Source organism: Rhipicephalus microplus, chromosome 4 (genome assembly GCF_043290135.1).
Source record: "Rhipicephalus microplus isolate Deutch F79 chromosome 4, USDA_Rmic, whole genome shotgun sequence".
NCBI lineage: Eukaryota > Metazoa > Arthropoda > Arachnida > Ixodida > Ixodidae > Rhipicephalus > Rhipicephalus microplus.
Genome location: NC_134703.1, coordinates 20545839 through 20571674, shown reverse-complemented (window position 1 = coordinate 20571674; position 25836 = coordinate 20545839). Strand labels below are relative to the sequence as shown.

The following is a 25836-nucleotide window of genomic DNA, read 5'->3' as shown; positions in this document are numbered from 1 at the left end:
GATCAAATGCGTGCAGCGGGACATCAACGATTGCAGCAAAATAGGAACATCAAAGGGTTGCTAATGCATCAGGCTAAGATTGATTGATTGATTGACTGATTCCGCTTTTTATCCTGGCGCAACTCACCGTAGGGGCTCGGCCATCAAACGAGCGGTGCCTTGCTGTAGAAATTAATTGGTTCATAATGTCAGAATGTTAAGCAATAAAATCGTTTTGAAATCACTTGTTAGGCTCGAAGGCAAAATCCGTCTTCTCACCCTTTCTCCGCCGATTCGACTGCGTCGACGCCTATTCGAAAGCTTGGTGAACCTATCACGGTTTCGCACTGACCCCACAATCGTTTCATGGCCAAGCGACTTTGCAATGACGTCACAAATTCAGGCAATCTACGAAGTCAAAATGACATTACATTGCTTCAACATATTTTAACACAGCGCACGACTACGCAGACACAAGAAGGGACAAACCACAGCACTTCTTCTCTTGTGTCCGCGTAGTCATGCGCTGCAGTGTGTTAAAATATGTTCAAGTACTATCACCAACTGGCGCAGCTTCCAGTCCTTTTGACATTATATTGTCACGGGCGTGACAGTGCCTCTCCAGTGTAGCCACTGAAATGGTACCTAATGAAAAAAGACGACGACGTTGGTCTCAGTCTGGGTCGCCCTGTTGACTAAATGGTGACGACATCGCATTAGGACGATTTTTTTTCGCGTCACTCGTGTTGACGCTGACTTTTGGTGTTTGTTGAGGCGCGTCTAAGGCTTCTTTTGCCTTAATAGAGGATAAGAAGCGTGCACTCACTCACCTTAGCTGTAGATGGTCCGGCATGAACGAGGCCGCAGGAAGTAGCGTGGGCAGGAGGCACCGAATCACTCCGAGGACGCGCATGCGAGCGCACACACCCCGCACACAAACACCCGCGCGAGCACAGAAAAAACAAAAGAAGTGCGCGCGTACGAGACAGCCCAATGGTCAGTCCTGGCCGCGGTCACACGGTCCTCCTGCAGGCAGCGCCTTCTCCTCCAAGCGTCAATGAGTCGCCGCACGCCGCGATCGGTCACCTGCACCAAGGAGATGAACGGTGTGTGTCACAAAGGAAACCATCGGGCACGCGCGCGTGTATATATAATAGCCACTGGTTTTAATGTGACACTGAAAGTTGATTGATATGTGGGGTTTAACGTCCCAAAGCTACCATATGATTATGAGAGACGCCGTAGTGGAGAGCTCCGGAAATTTCGACCACCTATGGTTCTTTTAACGTTGTTATGACCGGCACAGCAAGCAGGTGGCTTGCAAGGGACGCTCATCGGCGTAACGGTCAGACGCTGTCCGCGTCCTGCAGGAACGCGGGAGGCGTCTGTGTGCGCCGCAGGAGACGCACATCCGCGTCGCTGGGACACACAGCCTGCGTCTGAGAAGATGCACGTGCACGGACGAGGGGTATAAAAAGCGCGTCGCGTGTGCGGTCGGAGCTCTCTTTCTCTGGACTTCGCTGGCCCACTCGTCTCGAGTGCACTCTGGGCCCTTGTGATGGAAAGGCGCGTCTGTACGCTCTCGTTGCAATGTACTTCTCTGGCAAATATGTAAATTAAACGCATCTTCTACTTGTTCGTGAGACGCATCGCAAGAGTCGTCCTTCGCCGGATCCTGGGTGGCAGCCTCAACCCCTCCCCGGGCATATCAACATGCACCCAAATCTGAGCAAACAGGCCTACAACATTTTCACCTCCTTCGGAAATGCAGCCGCCGCAGCCGGGATTCGAACCCGCGACCTGCGGGTTGGCAGCCGAGTATACCTTAGCCACTAGACCACCACGGCAAGGCAGTGACACTGAAAATGTGCGTGTCGTCTTGAAGACACATATACAGCGCGAAAAGGAGAGCGAAGCAACGGGCGCGTTATGTCAAGCAGCGACTCCTAGTGCATGATTACGGAGCACGCTCTACGCCCACCAACACTGAGAATGTGCTGTTACGTATTCGGCGGCTGGACGACAGCCGGCCCAGGAAAGAGACGACTCAAGCAGTGCCAGGAAGACAATCCCAGTTTATTCACCTTGCGGCGCGTTTTTAAGCGCTACGCAGCCAATCGCAGGTTGGCACGAAAGAAAAGAAAACAGCAAGATAACAGCAATCGGGCAATGTTATCAGAAAGCCCCGACGTAGAAAGAGGGCGAGCACTGCAAACGTTACAACTCGGCCAAAGCTACCCCTAGCGGAAGGCGTTCAAGAGGATGACGCTTCATGAACGGCTGGAGGTGGTAACAGGTAGCCAACACGTGGGCAGGTCTCCAAGCACAGCACTGACACGTTTCGCACGGTCATATTGTCATTGTGCACGGCGTGGGCGAAGACCCTGAGGTGCATTCTTGAGGCCAAAAGTGAGCACAAGAGGGCGATATGTGCCTGTCGGTGTCATGAAAGTGGCGAGCTTACTGGCGTTTTCCGTTAGTGGCACTTGCCAGAAACCGCGTACCAAATCTAACGTAGAAACGTACCGTGCCGCGGACACTTTCTCGATCAAGCCCTCAACGTTTGGAATGGGAAACATCTTTGTTTTTGTTATCGCATTCAATTTTCGATAATCGATGCAGGGTCGCGGTTCCTTGCCTGGACTTTCTACAATAAACATAGGTGACACATATTCGCTTTCTCCTGGCACGATTAGACCCAGTGTCAACATGTTTTGAACACAATCGTTCAGGATCTTTTCGTGACGGGGGGAAAACCTGTGCATCCTGGTTCGGAAAGGTTGGTTGGATGTTAACTCAATGTCGTGCTCCACGAGATTTGTCCTGCCGGGAGTGGGACTAAACAAGTCTCTGAAGTTGCGCACAAGCAGTTCTAACTCCTTTCTTTGCTTGTCAGTTAGAGAAGCTTGTTTAGTGACAGATTGGACTATCTCTTCTGTTGATGGGGAAGAGCAGGGGCTTGGCACTTGGGGTAGAGGAACGTTGATCTCTTCAGGCTCGTTAAGGACAATGCTCAACGTCTCACTGCGTTCGATAAAAGGCTTCATTAGATTGCAGTGATATATCGTCACATCATTGCGTTTACCGGGCGTCGTTACCAAGTAATTGGTGTCGGAGAGCTTTTGTTTAATCGTGACCGGCCCATCCCATGCTACTTCCAGTTTATTTGCCTTTGACGACCGCAGAATCAGCACTTTATCGCCTTCCTTGAAGGTTCGTGTGCGTGCGGATCTGTCGTAGTACACCTTTGAGCGTTGCTGCGCTTCTGCCATGTTTATCTGCGCCAGTTCTTGCGATTCACGTAGGCGCTTCAACAAGGTCAGCACGTACTCGACAACTGATTTGTCTACGAACTTGTCTTCCCACTTTTCTTTCAACAACGTTAGCGGGGAGCGAAGCGCTCGACCGTAAACAAGTTCCGCCGGCGTGAACCCAGTCGCTTCGTGAGTGACGGAGCGCAGAGCAAAGAGCATCGCGGGAACAGCTTCGTCCCAGTCGGCGCCTTTCTCGAAACAGAGTGCACGCAGAATGCGCTTCATTACAGAGTGAAGTTTCTCGACTGAATTACTTTGCGGATGGTAGACTGAGCTGTGGTGAACGGATATGCCGCATTTCTTCAAGAACGTCGTGGTGAGCGCGCTTGTGAACACAGAACCTTGGTCGCATTGGATTTCACTAGGAAATCCAATTCTTGCAAAGACGCCGAGTAGCGCGTTTACAACTGCAGTGGAGCTTAATTCGGGTAATACCACTGCTTCCGGGAACTTCGTAGCAGGGCAAATGAGTGTTAGCAAGTATTTGTTGCCCGCCGCTGTTACTGGTAATGGACCTACAATGTCGACAACTAATCTGCGAAAGGGTTCGCCAATCAAAGGCACTTGGACCAAAGGTGCTTTGAGTTTTTCGTTTGGCCGCCCCGTCCTTTGGCAAACGTTGCAGGAACGTACCCAGTTCTCCGATTCTTTGAAGCACATCGGCCAGTAGTAGTCGTTCAATAACCTGCTCTTGGTCTTGTTGATACCTAAATGGCCAGCCCAGCTATCGCTGTGAACCAAACCCAAAAGTGCGACTCGATACTTTTTGGGAACGACAAGCTGTTCAAAGGTTCTGCCTTTCTTGTTTTTGAATATTCTGTACAAAATGCCTTCTTTGACTATGAGCGACACGGCTCCTTTTTGTTTCCGTTTTGATTTTTCCCAGCACGTCTTCAGCGACTCGTCGTTTGCCTGCTCCATTTTGAGAGCGCTTTTGTCTAACTTTGCTAGAAGCTGAAAATTTTCACTGACTGGGTTTATCGCTTCACCTGGGAGCGCATTACCGACGGGAGTGCTGCTATCAAAGGCTGGCGCGACACAATTGGCGTCGACAGGAACAGTTTCGCTTGGTGCAGTAGCTTGTGTCGGTTCACTCTGGTCTGTAATTTCCGTGTTACGGGTAGCGCTGGTAGCTTGAGCTCTTGTTTGGGACCTCGTGACGACCATTACAGGGTTAGCATTAAGTTCCAGTCCTGCATTTTGGAAGTCCCTCATTGATCGGTTAGAAAAAATGTAGGGAATTTTCTGAGGAAGTTTATCGGAAACCGCAGCATCAGTTTCGAATGTGCCGAAGGCGCCCTTCATTTCGACTCTGGCTACCGGCAAACACTTCAAGTCTGGCTCTAGTGCCTGGCGTACCCATACACATGAACCTGTTAAGTTCTCGGGCTTAACAAATGACGGGTGGACGATATCAAATGTTGCTCCTGTGTCGCGCAGAACGTTGCAACTGATGCCGTTCACCTTCATGTCATATGTGTAGGGCAAGAGTAAATCGCTCTCTTCGGTTAGCAAATTGACGGAAACTGCTGGCTGTCGGCAACCGACTGCGATGTGACCCGGTTGTTGGCATTTATAGCAGACCAGCGGTTGTTTTTCTTCGAACTTGGAACTTTTCGGTTCACTCGCGTTGGCTGCATGCCCTTGGGCTGGAACACTGTCGCCTGGTTTCCCTTGGTTAGTTTCTTTCGTTCCTTTCTGAAATTTCTTGAACGCTCCTGACGGCTTCTTTCTTTGTTCTTCCGAACTTTCCATTCTACGGGAACGGTACTCGTCCGCCAAGCTGGCTGCCGTTTGCAAAGTCTCTACGTTTGGCTTGTCCTGAATCCACAGCCGCATTTGGTCCGGAATGGACGCATAAAACTGCTCGAGCGCAAACAGTTCAATCAGACGTTGCTTGTCCTCGTATGCGTTGGCACTCTTAAGCCATTCCTCTAACAAGCTCATGGATTTGTAGGCGAATTCTGAAAATGACTCCCCTTGGCCACGCCTCGTGTTACGGAACTTCATCCTCAAGGCTTCTGTTGACAAGCTGTACCTTCGCCTCAAATGAAGTTTCACTTTTTCGTAATCATGAGCATCTTCATCTGGCATTCTCGCGATTACATCGGCTGCCTCATTTGGAAGTAATGTCAACAGGCGTTGCGACCAAGTCTCTTTTGCAAGTGCAGCTCTTGTACACGTCCTCTCAAAGTTGACGAGATACAAAGTGATGTCACTGCCAGCCTTGAAAGGTTGCATGTATCCTCGCATATCGAAACTGTCATTGCGTTCAAGGTTATGCAGTTGCATCTCTTTTAACTTCAGTTCTACTTCTCGTTCTTTGAGCTTTCCCGAGACTGCCCTCCAACACTCCTCGACTTCGTCGTCGTTTGCTCCGCATTTGGATATCGCTTCGATAATTGCAGGCTTCCGCATAGACTTCTGTACAGGGATACCGAGCTCTTCAGCTAGCAGCACTAGGTTGGGTTTCGTTAACGACGTGAGGATCATGACTGCAGTTAACAAGTGCTACCCTGATATGTACTACTATTTAGCAAAGTCAACAACAAATACAAAAGAACCTCGACTACCAAGTAAATGCTGCTAATGCTCCCAATGAAGTCAAGCAAGCCGTGCTCTCACCAAACCGGACGCCAAGGCCGCCTTCGACGTGCGCTCCATACCGCCGCCACCGCTGCCACCAGCTGTTACGTATTCGGCGGCTGGACGACAGCCGGCCCAGGAAAGAGACGACTCAAGCAGTGCCAGGAAGACAATCCCAGTTTATTCACCTTGCGGCGCGTTTTTAAGCGCTACGCAGCCAATCGCAGGTTGGCACGAAAGAAAAGAAAACAGCAAGATAACAGCAATCGGGCAATGTTATCAGAAAGCCCCGACGTAGAAAGAGGGCGAGCACTGCAAACGTTACAGTGCGCAAGAGCTCGGGCCGCGGCTACGGCTTCCGGAAGCAGGACGTGACTCCGACTCTACCCTCGGATGAAGTACGTTCTCCTTCCGGACTCGATCCTGCTGCGGAAGCAACGTAACATTCGCCATGTAACGCTTTCGTTCCCCCCGAAAGCAGTCGGCGAAATTCACCGCTAAGCTAAGCTCCGAAGGAGTCGCACCCGAGCGAATTCGAGCATGCTGCTTAGCGCGCTAGCATAACACGCCAAATGACACACCGAAGAGCTTGTGTCATGCCCATCATTCTCGTGCGCCTTGCAAGCTGATTTTTATTGCTCTTTTTTTATTTTCCTTTTCTATTGCAATAGCACGCCATCTGCCAATCAGCCAAAGCACGCACCAGGATAATGCATGACACAGCCAAACATACGAAGCATGCAGATATTTCAACCCACTCGCTCATGCTTCGGCCTAGCCCCGCCACGGTTGTCTATAGGGGCTATAAAGTACTCGACTGCAGACCTGCGGGATCGAATCCCGCCTGCGGCGGCTGCATTTTCGATGGAGGCAAAAATGCTGTAGGCCCGTTTGGTCAGATTTGCACGTTAAAGAACCCCAGGTGGTCGAAATTTCCGGAGCCCTCCACTACGGCATCTCTCGTATGGTGGTTCTGGGACGTTCAAACCCTACATATCATATCAGGCTTCGATGTGCGCACGTTTATTTGCACAGATGACACTAACTTAGCAAGCCAGCGAAATCACTTTTCGTTATTGTGGTATTTTCTACCAAATCACTTGTGTTTTATGGCTGCGCCTTATTAAAGTGGCAATTACGCTGTCTGCGAGCTGCTCGCGACACTTCTCTTGCTGGAGGATGTACCCGCAAATGTTGTCGCACATCACGCAGAGGTTAAGCTAAAGTGGCCTAAAGCCCCTCGCAGCAGCCTTCTTCGTGCGTGCGATTCGTGCAAACTGCATGCTCCACAGCGTGACCCATGTAGTTGGGTGTGCGTTAGATCACACGAAAGATTTCTAATTGGACGGTGCGGAGCAAATCCGGGACAATTAGGTGTCCCCACAGGGACGGCATGGACTCGAGACGCTTTTAAAAAAGTCGGGACAGTCGACTGTTATAGCACGAGCTCAGAACGACGACATATTATAAAGACAAGAATACGAACGCTGTCCTTATGTCGTCGTTCTGACCTCCCGCTGTAGCAATCGCCATGACCTACCAACTAGTCCAAACCGCCAAGCTTCTAAGTCCGGACAGTACCGTAAAATCTGGGATGGTTGGTAACCTATATATATGCATTTGTCAAAATGCACGTAGCATAAAAAAGCCGCCAGCACTTCAAAGTTTCTTTTCTTTATCATTTCATCGAATACCAACGCAGTTGTGCGTACTGAGCAATCATAAATAACAGAGGGAAACTTCCGATAAGATTGCTTGTGCAGCCCAATGAAAACAAATGACACGTTATCATCGGCGCCCCCCACCCGCATATTATATATGTATACAGTGATAAGAGATTTACAGTTTCTCGCTATTGTTATGAGCAAGTCTGACTGATTCTAGGGGTGATGCAGGTGCTATTTTTGCCTTCCCAGCCATAGTGATTCGAAAAAAGAACAGCGGAGCCTCAGCGTGGGAAGCGCCCCCATCGACGCAAAATACTCGCACAACCACAGAGCAACTTGTTTTGTCGGCTCCGTGGGAAACGGAATGAGGTATATACGGCACGGCTGACGCCCGTCTTGCTTTTATTTTTCGTGCCTTCAGGTAAACCACCCACTTGGCACTCACTTTCGAAGATTACGAGGATTTCTATCAAGTTCCTTTGTTATCCACCACCACTGACTCCGCTAAAACGAGCTTCGATTGTCAGTGTCCCCTCATTTGCTAGCCTGTTTCTACTTATTTCACTACACGCATGACTGATTCATTGGTTGTTTGTCTGTTTGATTACATAAGTTTACTTCAGTACGCACGAAGGTCTAGCGCATGCAACACGTGAGAGTGAGCAAGAATGCGCATGCGCTGAACATAAGAGAGATGCGTGCGTTTGCGCACGCTAGGTCTCGGCGCCACGTCGCGCCCACTAAAGCCGTCGCGTACCTTACCGACGGTTCTCTCGCGAGATCTCGACCTGACGAGACCAAAACAAACAAGATGGCCGCCACCAACAGCCGTACGGTGGTAGTGGCAACGAACGAGGTTCGTGTGAATTTCAGCGTTTATCTCGACTTGGAGCTTAAATAAGTAACCCAAAGCCAATAGGTGATTAAGTGAAGTGGATTGCGATCGCTGCTAAGCTGGAACACAGCCTAAGACGACCTGACAACGTCGCTTACAAAGAAGGAGCCCAATGTTAACATAAAGTACTCCGACGGATTCGTGAATTGTGTACGGGGCGTCGTGTGTGTGATCCATTTCAACTGCGGCGGTTTCTACACATGTGTCTAACCGGCCGATGTCTGAATGATCACCTGAAAAGGCAGGTCAAGTGTTTGAAAATAAAGGTACAGTTCTACAGTCATGCATTTGTCCCGCATGTGGATGCACGTCCACGTTCTACCAAGCTCCGGCGATTTTTGTCGCACATGGATGACCCAAAAGTCACCCTCATCATTTAAAAAGTAACCTTCATGGCACGTGAAGACACCGTCACCAATGCAGAGGCGGATACGGGGAGGGGGGGGGGGGCATCGATTACACTGAACCCCCCACCATGTGACGTCATGATGATATCACAAATTCCGGCACCTTATGACGTCATAGGGCGACGTCAACACAAAGTGAGTTTTTGCATCACTAATAACGACGCCGAAGGTCCCTTATAGCGTTAAGCAGTGGATCTACAGGCTCTGGCCTAAATAATGTCCGGCAGCAGGGAAAACACTAAACCAAAGCGTCATGACAGCCATGCATGTGGCACGCGCTTCATAATTTCCAGGATTTACGCTCGAAATCGTTCCGTTCGAAAATAGCCAACATAGCCTGGCTTGCGGGACTCCGCATGCTGACTATAACTATAGTGTACTAGAATATGGCCATATTCTAGCACACTATGCCATAACACACGGCATACCTTAAGAGCCGATAATTATGAGACAGCTTTTACATGTGACACATTCCCATTTGCCAGAAGGTAATCAGAAACTAGTTCCACAATTTTACATTATTATTATCTTGCCCAAGAGGCAAGACCTCGACGTACTCACATGAGATACGCGTAGGGCCAGCCAACTAAAGTGCTGGTTTCAAATAAATAAGTTTCTTCCCCATCCCAGGGGCTCCCTCCGTGTTGACGCCGAGTTGCGGGATGGGCCACCGGATTCTCACAATAATAGGGTGTTTAGCTTGTACTTATACTTCTTTACGTTAACGTGTTACCGAATACCGGTTTGCGTTTACCGTCTTATCGGAACGGATATCTTTCAACGCTTTAGCTCCTCATACGTAAACGTTTACGTACGTACGTAAAAGCGATACCTTTGCATTTTCGCAAACCATTAATGGTAATGCTGGCATCATATAAACTGCGATTAACTTGCACAGGATTGAATCACCGTTGTGGCAAAATCCCAATACGTTCTTTTAACGCGTACGGTATCCTCGTATGAGCAAAAGGAAGAAGAAGAAAAAAAAAACAAGGCCACTGCAACGATAATGTCGACATCTTGTGACACTTCTTGCAAACACAGTCATGAACACGTTGGCTTACGCGTAACGTTTTTGAGGTGACAATGGTTAAACAGGTAACTCATCTGTAACAACGCCGCTGCGCGGTTTTTGCATCAGGCGTACAGTACTCACGGATTGAAATAGGACACTCGTATCGCGTGGCCGCCGGTGCATGTGCCACCGCTCGTGGGTGCTCGCGGAACCAGGATGTTGCATTGTGGTATAGAGTGAGGGTGAGAACAGCTACGGAGCAGGCTTGCTCCTTCCGGTCGCTAAAGAGTTGGTATTTAGTTCACAGTGTGCACACTGCCAGCGTGGCACTGCCAGGCTCCCGCACTTTTGCTTGCATGCAGCCCGAATTGAGTGGACGGTGCGAACCATTTATATTGTGGCGCAAGCACACGACGCTGTCGATCGGCGCCCTTCGACGATGGGGCACGTAGGCTACGCAAGTAAGAAATTGGATACCGCTAAGATGTCGCGCCTGAAATGCGCTCCTAGACGTGATAAATAGCTGCACAAAAGCAGATGAAGTTTGTAAAGCTTTTTGTCACGACGAAAAAGAAAAGCAGCAACCACAGGCCTGTTTCCGTGCAACATCGAAACAATGACTTGGTATTTTGTTGTTTCGCCCCGAGCAGCACATAGTGCGGCTATAATGCGTGGTAAGCATTTGTAGAGCTGTCGGCCATGGAATAACGAGCGAGCTTCTTGCATTTACAATAGGCCACAGTTTGACCTAACGACACCATGATCGATTGATTGGTTGATTTGTGGAGTCTAACGTCCCACACCGCCATATGATTATGAGAGACGCCGTAGTGGAGGGCTCCGGAAATTTCGACCACCTGGGGTTCTTTAACGTGCACCCACATCTGAGCACACGGGCCTACAACATTTCCGCCTTCAGTGTAAATGCGGCCGCCGCAGCCGGGATTCGATCCCGCGACTTGTGGGTCAGCAGCCCTAGACCACCGTGGCGGGGCGCCCTAACGACACCAACACATGGTACTATTTCCATGCTGCATCAAGGCAAACATGCCACACATTTTCTTTTTTGTCGAGGCAGAAACCACGAAGTAAACTTTACATGCAATTGTGCACCTGTTTACCGTGTCTACAAACACACGCAAGGCACGACCTCCTAACTGAATCCTGTGTCTTACTTGCACAGCATACATCGCCTAAGCACGCAGAACGAGAGGTTTGTCAGCTGGCGCGGCAATAAAAGTGGCGCGCAGCAGCGAGAAAGTTCGGTCGACATGCGAATGCGCGTGAGCCTTGCAGCGCCACCCTGGCAGTGTACACATGGTGAACTGCAGGCCGACAATATAGCGACCGGAAGGGGTAATCTGTGTCCGTAGGTGTTATGCCCCTCGATCTATACCATAGTGCAACACATGGTTCGACGCGCAATCACGAGCGGCGGCACATGTACCATCGGCCACACGCTCCGAGTGTAATGTTTCAATCCGTGAGTACTGTACAATGCACAATGTTTCTGCAATAACAATTTTATGATTACCTGGTTCACTATTGCCCCGATAGATGGCGCCACCTATCCATCTTGTCGTCAGTTCGCACGTTTACGGCGTTTATGTCCTATGCCATTCTAGCTGTGGTAATCCGGCTGAACAAATATAATGGCTATTGGCGCTCCCACTACTGCTTATTTCAACTCGATGGCTCGAGTCCCTGCAATGCTGATACTACGAGTTTCTACGAACGAAGGTGGATTTGCGAGATATGCGAGAAACATAAAGCCTATATGGCGGGAAACGTAAAGGTTTAAGTTCCGTATCCGGTAACACGGTAACGTAAAGAAGTATACGTTTAAGCTAAAAGCCCCTATTGTTTCTTCCCCCTCATTTTACACCTCGTGTTTTTGCGTTCCCGAACCACGACGTGATTGTTGGGCATGCCGTAAGCGAGAGTCTTGAGATTATTTCAGAACACCCACGATTACATGGAGGTATAAACCTAAGTGTATACACACGGGCGTTCTTGCATTTCGCCTACATCGAATTGCAGCTGCCGTGATTAGAGTGTCGAACCCGTGACTACACGCTTAGCAGCACGACGTTTTAGCCATTAAGCTGCACACCACGGGTATTCGCGCGATACGGCCAATATGGCTCCCACTGCGAGCATACACTCTAAGCCGAAATTCGGCAAAGTTGGACTAACTGCAGTCGTTAAACCAATGGACGAACGGTTCGTCCAACAGGGACTAAATGTGTGACAATGCGTGTCTTGCGCAAGCGCCCGGCAATTAAGGGACCAACGGGGAGGGCAACTGCGCCGCGATCACCTCCTGTCGATGCTGCACTGCAATGCTCGGCGTGGTCGGCGATCATGAAAACAAGTTATATATAGGCTATACGCCACTGTGAAAGTGAAGCACTATATGAAACGAATAGAAGATGTTATGAGAGGAAAGTAGTACAACACGCTGTCAGTGCACACAGCAAGTGCCCTCGCGTTTCCACCATGCCGGCACGGGCGAGCCGAAGCCAAGTGAAAGTCTCCGCAAACACGGGCAATGCCGAGAACTTGCTTTAATGTGCTGAATAAGTTCGAACTACGGTGAACACTGACAATGCTAATAAAGGTAAGATGTTCATCAGTGGTCGTGTACCCACGCAGTGACCACAAGTTCAAAGCGATATATAGGAAAAGTAGGCTTCGTACGTCATCGGTATCAAGCGGGCTGCCGGTGTGAGTGCATTGCCGGCACAAGCGAAGGAAACGTCGCGTACAAGTTCACGAAAATAGTAGCTCAGGCAAACTTATGTCTTTTTATCCATGCGACAATCGTTATAAAAAATCCAACGTGTAGGCGATCGCGGATACGACTAATCGTGCGGCCAGCGGTACACAGGTTGTGCCTTACCAGCACGATGAAAGAACCGTGCCTGCGAACGGTCTCGTCGCTGTAAGTATACAGATATCTACATCACTCCGTAAGATACAGCGAACATGGGGCACTTACCTATTGTTCATTTGTGACTATAAAATAACGACGACGAAAATTTCACGCGAGCCGCATGTTGCGATCGCCGGCGGTCGTTTAGCCGTACTCGTCGTAAGCCTAGCGATGCCGTCGGCAAGCCGACATGGTATGGCATCGGCGGGGCGCCTGCGGCTGCTTCGCCGGCTTTCCCGCACAAGCGCCGCTGCTATGTTTGTGTTTGCGGACTCGTGCGCCAGCACTGCGAACGCTGGTTCGGCCGACATGATCGAATACCAGCTGATAATTCGTAGTCTCGGGCTGGAAGCATGTTAAATATTAGATGGATCCATATTAAAGGATCGGTGCGCATCGGTGCTACGAATTAGCCGATGTAAATTTTCGCGTTACGGTATCAATGTTTATTGTTTTTTTAAGCCGAGTAAAAGTCGCCCACTGATACTAGATGGGAGGTCAAAATACTGTGATATATATACCCGAGAGTCTGTTCTCTGTAGTACAGCGCGGGCAGTCAGTATTTGCGGTGTTTTACTTTGAAATAATAGTGTGTGTGTGTGTGTGTGTGTGTGTGTGTGTGTGTGTGTGTGTGTGTGTGTGTGTGTGTGTGTGTGTGTGTGTGTGTGTGTGTGTGTTGCATGAATAACATACTATGATCTTCAGTGCTGATTAAATTGGAATAAACATAAAATATACTGCACAAACGCAGTGTCGCCATTTTTTTGCCATTGGTCCAGATGGTTCAACTGTTAGTCCCGCTGGAGCATTCTACTGGGGCCAACATTTAAACCAAGTGGAGTAAGTGCTTGGGGTAACAGTTGAGCCCTTGCAGTTGCTCCCGCAGTTAGTCCAAAATTGGTTCAAAATCTGTGGCAGCGCATTTAGACCCCTAAAGGACCAATGGCATACCCCACTTTAGTCTTTTTCGGCTTAGAGTGTAGTCTCCTATAAATACACCAGAGGGAAGTCTGGCGCTATAGTTTCTACTGCAACGCACGGCGCTTCATCGAGCATGGGAATGATGGGTAGTACGTTGATTTGCCTAATCTTCGTTCATTTTTTATTATGCTGCGTCTCACTTCGCGTGGCCTGGAGCTGCTTTGTCGCGAAACGACAATCGGCAATAGTTAAGCAGTTACGCTTCACCACGTTAATCTTTTAGGCTCGCTAATTCGAATCGAGCGACGAAGTTCAAAGCGGTTTGTTATTTTATTCGAAACCAAACCGAAATACTGCCATAAATAGACAGTTATAGATTAGCGTCAGCGTGATAGCGTAGGTTAAGGGAATGGCGTTACCGTGCAGCAAACGTTCGTAGTGGGTAGCGTCTTATAGTTTGGCGGGATATCGTTTACGTGGTTTACGTGCTTCAGCTGGGATGGTGGCACCACTTATTAGATGGTTATTAAGTTAAAGAACTGTGATTATGAAAAGAAAACGAGAATGTTACCCATGCCACCCAGCGAAGCATCGTTAGTTTATTTTAGTAATAATAAAAGAAAATAATTATGAACCAAGCACCAAACACGAAAACGTTTATGTTGCCGATTTGTTTACATCGATCTTGTAGTTAGGCCTAAACGCGTTCGAAACGGGAAGCTATCTCAAAAACCACGCCAACTTATCCGTAATACTCGGTCATCGAAGCAAACTGGAGGCAAGCGAAGCCCCTTCGAACAGTCGTTCGCTGTGAACAAGGTGAATCTTTCAACAACTACGCCAAAATCACTTCGAAGCGGGCGTCCGAGAGTGCCGCCATGTTTACGTACACTACGCACACCTACGCTACCACGGTAACGTGAAATCTGAAAAATACCGCGCATACGGGAAGCGGTACGGGTGACGTACGTATCTGCGCATGCGCACTTCGATTCCGGTATAACGGTACACGCGGTATCCCGGTAAGCCCGGTATACCATAACTATCTAATGAAGCCCCAACTGCGTTTGAAACCCGCAAGCACGAAGACTAGGCAAATCCATGTACTACCCATCATTCCCATGGTCACTGAACGATCGCAGCGCCAGAGTTCCCCGTAGTTAATTTTGGGAAACTCCATGACTGCGAACGAGAGCCAACACCGTTCGGGAAAGTCAAGAGCGGCAATCCGTGAAGCTTTTCTTGGGTGCCTCAATGCAACACGGCGACTTTTACGAGTGCCACCTCGCACGGCCTAGGCCGCTGCACTATCTTCCCTCGTCGCATTACAGACATTAGCCTTCTTAGAGCAATACCATCCGCCCCATGAGTCACGGCATGCGATGCGATGCGCCACGCATCGCATTAATGTAAGCGCCGTTTATTACATCCTATGAGGCACAGAACCTATGGTAGATATAACCCGTACACAGATCAACTGCCTGTCTCATACGTGCACACACGTATATCCTTGATTAATAAAACGTCAGCTGGAAATTCAACACCTGTCTGAATCCAATTTCTAAGCTTTCCGCTTCCTCCAGTTTTGGCGCTGTATACCTGCAGTTCGGCAAATCGGTGACGGGTTCGCACGTAACATTTTACACGCGCCGTGCTTAGCAGAGCATTCGCGCGTTCGGCGCGTTTAGTAGTGTACGAGTGGCGAAAACAGATTACGAAGCGCGATTTACGCGAGCGTGTCCATCGCAGATTCGAATCGCGCCGCACCATCTTCGAGGACAAGCTGATATAAGACAGGCGGTGTGAACGCGACATCGGCGACATCGTTCGCGTTTGCAGCGCGCTTGGATGCGACCCTTTACGTTGTATATACTAACACCACCGATACGAGCTGTCTGGAACACGCCCGTGCATCGGGCCTCGTGCGCATAAAGAATCTTTAAACAAATAAAAAGAGATCAGTGAAAATAGAGCTACAAAGCGGAGTAAAATGTATATTTTGGACGGCGAAGATAGCATCACATCGACGTACACAGGCGTCACGAAAAGGATTCCAGGCGTTTTTTTTTTTTTTTCTTGCAAGGAATGCAGCGTTTTAGCGTAAACACATACAAGAGAAAGAAGAGCGATAAGTAAGCGCGCGCAGACCAGCCTCTCTGCGACGAGGAAGAAAAACAAACTATAGGGGTAAAAATATTACAAACCAAGCCGAGGCCTCATTGCAGGCCTACCATCAAATAGCACTCACGTAAATTAATAAATAAAAACAATCATAAACTCCGCCAGCGGCACAGTAGGAGCGTTCGGCGCAGTCGGGCGGCGCGTCAAGTCGCCCGACGGCACTTAGGCGCCCACCGTGTGTACATGTACGTACAAGCGAGAAATGACGCTAACTGCACGGAAAAAAACAACCAAAGGAACGAGGCAACGCGTGAGGGTAGCCGCAGAACGTAACGCCAGTTGGGCACGCGAGAAAACATGAATTTCAACGGAGTGCATTATTACGCTCCTTCCCTTCTCTCTCTCTCTCTCTCTCTCTCTCTCTCTCTCTCTCTCTCTCTGATCAAGCAGAGATCACTGGCATGCGCTCATTGTGAGAGAACCTCGAGGGGCCCATTTCCTCATTTTTCAAGGGATTAAGTTCTCTTGAGGGGGAAAAGAGAATTAAAAAGTTTTAAAAACACAAAACGCCACCTGTTTCAGCAGGTACGAGCGAAACCGCCGCCGCGGCGTGCGAATCGTGACCGGAAACAGCAAGAAGCGTCAACAGCGCCACCAACGACCGCCACCGTACTCACTCCTGCCACCATCGTGACTTCACGATGCGCGCCACACTCGGATCGCATGACGCATAGGCTATGTATTTCGCGCATGGATTTCAGTGCCGCCACACTTGTATCCCAAACAACTGAACGACGTTAGATGCATATACGCCTGAAAACGGTTGGGTTTGTGCGTCCGACGATTTGTGGCCTTATTATTTAACGGCGCGATCGATATACCAAAACTGGGCAGCATTCGCTTAACAGTCGAAGGCGTCGCCGCCCGTGTGTCTTATGTAAAATCGCCTGTAATTACAACCCATGTTTCTGTGATTTCTTTTTAAATATCACTACGAGTGATGCAAAAATATAATCATCAAGCGATGACATTGTCATATGACGTCCCAGGTGACCAAAATTTGTGACGTTATAGCGATGTCGCACGGCGACGTCATCACGTGACATCGTCGCTTATTTCAACGCCACGCTACTGGCACGGAAATCTTTCGGTGTGGGGGGCTGTGGGCCTTTTTAATCGATCCGAAAAAAAAAGAACAGAAACAGAAAAAAGAAAGACAGAAGGTGGCGTTCACTTCCCATTCGTCGTAGACGAACGCATAAGCGACTTTGCGAGGATTTCCTTCTCTCTCTGTCTTTCTTTCTCTCTCTCTCTCTCTCTCTCTCTCTCTCTCCTGTTTTTTATACGTTTTTGCTGCCACACAGAGACGCCCGTGGTTTACACCGGTAGTGGGAGCAATATCGTGTTGTGTGCAATGGTGCCGTCAAATTATTGATAGGAATCATTACTGTGATTCACGTATTACCTTTTTTTTTCCTACAGCATTCCGGACAGTGCCGTTCAGCTGACTCAATCTTGCGAGTGAGTGCAGCTTCGATGCACGCATAATATGAGAAAGGCCCACATAAAAGCGTTACGTATACTGTCTCAAAAAAACTATCGAAAACGCACTGTTCCTCGTCTCGCACGGCATCATAGTGTCTACGCTACGACATTTATCCGGTTCTTTGTTTTTTCGCGGCAGAACTTTGTGATATGGAGTAGCCGAGGCAATATGGACCTTAACTTATCCACAGAAAAATAGAACAGAACAGAAGCACTCAGCACTTCTCTTCAGCTAAATTTGAACGTTTCATCATATACAGCAACGTCCGGCGCAGAGAGTCATGCTTTACAAAACGCACTTCATTACAGTGACGCTATCTGTAAGCCTAGCTGTCGGTCGGGACTATTTGCAACGGTGTTCTCAAGCAAAAAAAAAAAGAAAGAAAGAAAGAAAAAGAAACTGCGGTCGTAGAGAAAAACACATTCTTTGATATCACGAACATAACATTTGGCGTAGCATTTGTTAAATTTAAAAAGCAGGCACAGACCACGGATTCAACCCGAATAATTGATGATAGGCACGTAGCACTCCCCGCATGCGTTCTCTGGTGAAGATAACTGTTTCGCAAGCTGCCGCGGTGCCTGCAGCTTGTGACGTCAGAAGTAACGTCATTATAGCCTTTCGCATATAGTGAAAAAAAAAAGGGGGGCACCGATGGTTATCATCAGCGACTTAAACGTCAACATTGCAAAACCCTACGAAAAGAATTACGTTATTTGTCAGAAGCACATTGAAACTTAGTATCTATTTATGAACGGCGAGAACGCACATGAGTAATTTTAACGCGTGAGCCTCAACAAAAAGATGGAATTGGCAGCGTTGACCCAACGAACGCATACAATAAATATTGTGGTCTCAGCAAGAATCACACCCCAGCATTCTGCGCGGCAATCAAGTATTCTACCACAGAGTCACGCCAGATCTCGGAACTGTTTTTTTTTTCCTTTTCAAATAGACCGCAATGTTGGTAAAACGTTAATATTGGTTGCAGTGCTGGCTATCCAAATTTATAAACGTTACGTATGTACTCCTATCATACTGCCGTTACGTCAGGCTAACGTCAATTGTAGTTTCGATGAATTGTGTAGTCATTACATTTTTGACACCCTCTTGGACGGCGTTCTGTATTTTTCTGTCTACAATGTCAATTGTAGTTATGAGACATACGCTGAAGCCGGTTTATGTAGCAGTGTCCAGGGCCACCAACTTCGCGAGCACCAGCGCTTCGTATCAATTTATCGCTTCTGGTGTTGCTAATACTCACGTTCCTGTTGGCATCGTTGTGCAAACAACTGGGTTAATAAGCATCTGCAACTGTTCAACATATGTCTATGCGTGCAACATTTGTACATATATTTGTACATATATATAGTGTACATATGTATTTGTACATATATATAGCGCCATTCGCAATTGTACGTGGGATCTGCCAAATTTGCTTAGAATCGCGAAAAGCAGTGGAAGGGGGCGTTATTCTTCGAATGTTGCTGTTGAGGTAGGTTTGTTGTTCTGTACCGCGACACGGCGAGGAAAGCTTTTGTTGCAAGGCCACGATGGAAGTCCTTCCTGACTGCGAAAAGCTCGGCTGAGAACCGAGGCAAAATACTGTTCCCACAGATTAAGCCGCACGTGTGGAAGCACCCTACGCGGTCACCTTAGACTGGTTGTCTCTCTTGATTTTTGGACAACCCTCCCCTAATTAGGAAAAGGCGTCGTCGATATGTTTAGGGCGGAGTTCTTTTTTTTTTAAACAATGACACGCGCATGACTGGATCTATGTCGATATTTCTTTTTTTTTTTTCTCCAGAAGAGCTCGAGGGAACACGAAGTGGATTTTGGCGCAGGATACAGCCCTGCTAAATAATCAGTCAGGTTGCAAGATGCAGTATCGCTTCAAGAAGTTATAGTGTGTGCTTTGCATCGGCTGGCCACCAAATCTTGGACGTTCGGAACGCGAAGCGATTTGGCGCTTCAGTTGTGTCGTCATGTCGCAGAAACGAACCTGCAACAAAGCTTCCAAGTCGTGAGTCCGAAGCCAACGAAGGTGGGAACATATATTTTCGTTATACTGAGAACACGTGAGCTGCTTCGATTTTTCACATGTGAGCGCTTGTAAAAGGTGTTTTTTGTAGAAAATAGACTGTTTCCAAAAACGCTAGTCAAGCTCCTCTCCGTTGCGCGCATTGACCCTCAGTCGAAGCGAAAATACTTAGCCGCGGCTCAGGAATTGTCGCGCGGTTGTGACAATGAAGAAAAAAGCAGTTGGCGAGTTTAAGATGAAACTTTTTTGTTTGGGTGAACCTTTGACCGAGAAATGCAAAGCCGGACTACAAAGTACACCCAATGTGCACTGAGAGTGGAGCACAGAGCATCGACCGTCGATAAACAGACCATCGCGGGGTCATGCACCACGCATCGAACTTTCCAGCCTTATCGCTGGTTGTTGCACAAGCTCTGGAATAAGCTTGATTGGTAGCGCCATGCAGGCAACCTTAACAAGACGATCTACCACGCACAATCTTGAGGCGCGACCTGCGCCGAGCATTGCCGACAGTCTGTGGGGTTAAAACTAGCATATCATAATAGCACGTGATTGACATGTGGGGTTTTACGTCCCAAAACCACCACCTGGGGATTATGAGAGACGCCGTAGTGGAGGGCTCCGGAAATTTTGACCACCTGGGGATTTTTTAACGTATGCGCCCAAATCTGAGCCCACGGGCCTACAGCGTTTTTGCCTCCATGGAAAATGCAGCTGCCGCAGCCGGCGGGATTCGATCCCGTGACCTGTGGATCAGCAGCCGAGTGCCTTAGCCACTAGACCACCGCGGCGGGGCTTAAAGTAGCACGTAGTTCTTGTACATACGCATCAACAGTTGGCAGCATGACCTGATACAAATGTAGGAGTAAGAGCATTAGGTGGACCTTAACAGCTAATCGAACACTTCACCTTGTTCACTGAGAGATTGGCATACGCGGCGTTACCGAACAAATTCAGCTATTGGGTATCGTCTGTGGCTTTCATTTATCGTTTCTATTCCTCGTTACTTTTGGACTATGTGTCATACCTTTGCTTTTATTTTTGATGCATAATTATGGTTCGCACTTTCTAAACTTTTCAAGTACGTTATTTATTTCTGCGCTATTCCTTTATATTTCTGTCCACAATGGCGCGTTTGCGACAGCAGCTTCACTCAAGGACATCACAGCTTCTGCGATTGTCCAGCATGTTCTTTTGCCATATACTTTGGACAGTATGTATAGTGATCCTTGCTTAGTCGCGATCGACATTAATTGCATATTTAAATGGACGTTTGCAAGCTTGTGAGTAAGCATACTGCATACTTTCAAGGTCTACCTCATAACCGTGATATTTACTGTTCGTTTTAATAAACAGAAAAAACACAAGAATTGGAAAATACTGATGACAGCTGTTCCTGGAAAGATTTCACGGGCATACCAACATAATATTTTTTGTGAAAAAAAAAACACATTTTCTTCTCGTTCTTGATAGTGCGCTGCATTCAACAATTGATTTTCTGTATCGAATACAAATTGGCACTGATAATGCATGTGTTATTCATATACCTAATGTCTCGAAAACTCCAACGAGGAGGCCGCGCTGAAACGTGAGCAGCTCCCCCAACTTCATCCCCCACCACAGAACAGAATTCTTGGCTACGCAACTGATCACAAGGTACAAGCGATGGTCATCACTAGTATCGGTCACGTACGTAGCGAAAGCAGTTGCATAAACCATCGCGGCGTATTACAGCATATCATAAAGCCATTGTGACTACCATTAAACTAGCTGTATAGTTTTCATACATCGAGGTACCTCGGTAGTTGTAAAAACTGTTTTCAATATCTTCACTGAAAATTTACTTTCACGTGATCAATTTTTTTTTTTTGAAAAGCACGCAAGTAAACAAATAGACGCGGCCACTTTCTATCGAATTGCAGACAAACCGTTGCGATATAGTAACCCGAGGTGAGAAGCATGCGACTTTGTCGCCATCTTGTGTAACGAATTAAATAAATGATCCAGTACGACCATAAAGCGTAGATTGCGAAACACTGAAACCGGCAAACTCGTTTTGCAGCTGGGTTTTGCGACGCCGTAATGGGCCAGTTTGAAAGCTCCGCGCTCAACAATCAATAAACCGTCACTGTTATCAAAGCCGCATTACATTAAAACTGCGGTGTCCGAGACAGCTGCTGAATATACAGTACACAAAAAAGCTACGCTAACGGCACATCAATACCTAGATTCCATAAGCGCCTTCGCAATGAAGAAATTCGTCAAGGCGAACCATTCCAGGACACACGCGATGAGAACTATACATCGGAAAATAACGAGAAAGATGGCAAATCCTTGCGCGGCATGTGTGCCACGCGATGCCAAAGTGTCAAAGTGTTCGGTTGGTCGGGCGATGTCATATACACATTGGAAGGGCGTATACTGGGAGGCAATCGGCCGTCACATGTAGTTAGCCCACGGATACGTGGAGATAATCGGCAAACTAACGCGTCAGAACTGAAACTTGAGCGTGTTGGTACGGAGTCATCCTTGTCCATCACTGCGCTGCTAAAATCAAAATGAAAGGAACGCGGCAACGCCCGCGACGAGCTGGCTCGATCGGTGGGGGAAAAAAAAAAGAAGAAAAAAAGCCCGCATACCTGACCCACGCGCGCAGCCTTGAGCGCGGGCGGCGACGTTCTCGCACACACAGCTCGGCATTATCGATGCGAAGAAGAGAGTCAGGCACGCATGCGCAGTAACTCAGGCTTGTCGGTGTGAGCGCATCCGGTGGTATATACATTCAAGGTATCTTTCGCGCCGCCTCGCCTCACTCTAGATCTATACAGTGAGGCGTGGCGCTCATCGATTTTATTCTTTTTTTTTTCTTTTGGATGCCGATAAGTGCTCGCCGATAAGTGCTATTCACAAAAGACACGGACGTTTTCCGAACTTCGCCACAGCAACGACGAACAACGATGGCGACCACCACCGAGTTGCAGGCATGTCCTGTTTCGACAGCCTGACGCGGAAAGTAACCCCTCTATTGGTACATTGGTTGATATATCGCTCGTGATCTCAGCCAACGGAACGTTTTTCAAATTATCGTCAATTCGCGAATTGAGGCTAAGAAAAAGATCACAGGGTCCCTTAATTACGCATTCGCCTAAGAATGTGATGGCGAAAGCCATCATCATTTTGTTCCTTGTAGGTCGATGTAACGAACCCTCACATCTCTCGCCGGAAGCTTCCTGCAGCTAACACGATTTTGGACTGCCTCAAGGATCGGAGGCGTCTAAAGCTTTCACCTCGCAGAGTTTCGTACAATAACACTTAGCGAGTAATGTGGCGCTGCGATCGTGTACCCCTGTGAGAATTATGGTAAGTACAGGCTTCGTACATTGGATTGCGTACGCTATCAAACTGTCTACGATTTTTTTCCTACAGTTTCAGTTTCGTTCTTCGCGTAGCGGTGGTTGTGGGGTGCGGAGCAGAGCACTGAAGCAGCTCCTTGTTGTTCAAAGAGGCTGGAGACCGCTAGATCTCTTGATTTGCTGCGAAGTTCGCGTTTACGAGTCGCCTTTGACAGTTTCAGCGAAGCGTCGTCCACTCACCGCTGCGCACAGATGTAGCGTCCCATACAAGTGAAGAATATTACATTCAGTTCCCGTTGTTGTTTTTTTTCTTTTCGCAAGCACGTCTTCCCAAAACTAGTTTGAATCGGCCGCAAAAGAACGGTGAAGCTAAGTAGACGCACTGTCACGCTCCTCTGATTCGACTTCACAACAAAACGAGAGGTGCGTCGGGGGCACACCACTAATTGGACAGACACACGTGGCATGGCAGCAGGCGATACATCAAGTGTTTCTCACTTAGTACTTACTGTGCACTGTTACTTCCATAAATAGATAGCGCGCACTTTCAAGGACAAAACAAAAACGTTTGTTTTCAAGTGTTGTAAAACTGTATTCTTTATATCTTATTTGCCAAATTTGGAACGCAATGGCAAATTAATGCGTACCCTGGTGGTTAAATTTGCCCAGGTTTCATTTGTATACCTTATGATCACGGTAACCTTTTGCAATAAAATTAACGTACAAAAAGATGAAACAAGTTCCAACTAGATATAGCTTCATATCGCTTTGTTTTACACTCGGAAAACAAGGGTCGCAAATCTCAAGAACGTGATCTATCCGAAGCAAATCCGATGCTTGTACTTCCAACAATTCCCACGGGGGTATAAAAGCGCCGCTGAATGAGTCTGCGTAGACACTAGCGCTTTAGGTTACGCTTTAGGTTTTATTTAGGTATTTAGGTATTACGCTTTAGGTATTATCAAAGGACTCTGGTATTATTGTATGCCTTAAGTATTGGAGGCGTCTTAAGCTTTCACCTTGTTTTGCACTGCCTCCATGATCGCCCCACCTTTGATCAAGCGACGATGTGATGTGACGACATCAATTTTCTCTCTACCATATCGCACTCACAGCTATCGTCAAGTTGTCGTCCGCGGGACACAAAGGCGAAAACAGCGCACACCACCGCTGCACACAACAATTGCTCTCGTGAACATCCACCAATCTCGAACTCGGCACAGAGGAAGACTTGAAGCGCGCGTATACAAAACAATGAAGATGATGAGACAGATAAAGAGGGAGGAAAAGAAGAGGTTAAATGTAAAAACAAATAAAAACGGTTCGTAGCCAGCCATACATATGTGAGGGCGTATTCTAGAGATATTTTAAGGGAGAAACTTCCGTAGCAACATTTAAATCGATGCACAATGTCGGCGCACGCACGCGGACCACAAGAACCGACTTGCAGCTTTGGATGTCTTGAGCGCAGTACCACAGTGGTGGTAGGTTGGCACTGTCCTACAGAAGAAGACGTTTTTGTAAAACATTTTCCCGTATACACAATGCTCAGTCATCTGTATATGTTGCTGTCCTTGTTGTGTATAAGCAGTGGATAGTGTTCGTAACGTCCTACAATGAAACGAAGTTTTCGTTACAAAAAAAAATAGGATAGGATAATACGACGAAACCACAATGAGAGCAATTTAATGCCCGAATATCGTGGAGGCTAAAAGCAAGGCTCAGTTTATTAAATTTCACTGTCAGTGTCAGGTCAAAATCTGCAGATAATCATAACCTGCTCAAGAGTGAGCACTGTGTTCCCCCCCGTAAGCGTAGATACTCTCATGGTCGTGGATTGATCTACATCGCCAAGTGCTTCCCGTCCTCCCTGTACTGAGAGACACTTGAGGGTGCACTGATCATCTCGTCTTTTCCCGATCGAAAAATCACCTCTCCCCGAGTGCCGCTGTGTGTGTGTAGAACAAGGTCTTCCTTCGCACGATGACGGAGCATGGGTGCTTCTATGACGCGGGCTGCATGTGCGAAGACACATCGCGCAGCGGACTGAGAGAGAGAGAGAGAGTCGAACCAGAAGCGAGCTAAGACGTGCATGCCCGCGGTGGTAGACGTTTCCGACGGGGACGAGCACGGGCGACGACGTCTGGCGAAGCCCGGCCGGCCTGGCGAGTGTCTTCCCATGTCGTCGCGCCAGCAGCCGAGGGGCCCCTCGGCAAGGGGCCGACGACGGGGGCGCCGAACTGGGGGGGGGCACCATTACGCATGCACGCGCATACACTACACCCCGCGTCGCCCGTTTTCTGCGCCATATACCGCCTCGCACATTCGCTGCTATTCCCTTCACGGGCCTGACTGACAGAGGGACGACGAAAACCCGACAGCGTGAGACACCTCCGTTTCCTCTGGGCGCATTCCACCTCTGGCTGTTCAATCATGCACGCAATAAAATTGGAGACACCAAGAGACGTGCGCTCAGTGCGTCTTTCTTTTTTCGTTCCTATATTCAGTTTAGCGTTGCCACCTTACACCGTGTGCAATAAAGTTTGATGATCACGATTGCAGCGGAGATGTGAAAACAAAATCAATACTTGGTGAAACAAGTGTTCGTTATAGCTCCTTTCTTTACCGTACATCTTACAGCACCTTGTACACGCAACTCAGTGCTCTCGTAATGCATCGACTTCGTACGTTAAATTTTTCAATGGTGTTATACTGAATGTGTATCTACTGTGCGGTTTTCTTTATTTTAATCCAGTTTTGTTATTTTAGAACGAAAGCCAGGTAATTATGTGTTGCTGTTGAAAATCAAAATACCGCTTTCAACAAGACAGATCATACTAAATATGCTGAATACTTGAGTAGTAAATGCAACTATAAACCAGTATCATTCCCATCTATGGCTTGTAAAATGTTAATATCTGTGCTGAAATAAGGATAAATTCAAATTTACATAAAAATGCTGGCACCCGAATTTCATAATGCCGCTCGTTTCAACATCTTAGTAAGCACTGAAACGCCTCTTCGGGGTACCATTGATTGGGTATTCAGTGCCGGCA

The 25836-nt window shown here is 48.0% G+C and overlaps 1 protein-coding gene across 1 annotated transcript in view; it reads right to left on the bottom strand.

Moving 5' to 3' along the window:
• LOC119171546 (uncharacterized) overlaps positions 1-25836 on the bottom strand; it is a 671663-nt gene that overhangs the window by 602124 nt on the left and 43703 nt on the right. Inside the window, exon 2 of the mRNA XM_075892259.1 lies at positions 810-1065. The gene's annotated coding sequence lies outside the window, so the exon portion shown is untranslated. The remainder of the gene's footprint in view (positions 1-809; positions 1066-25836) is intronic.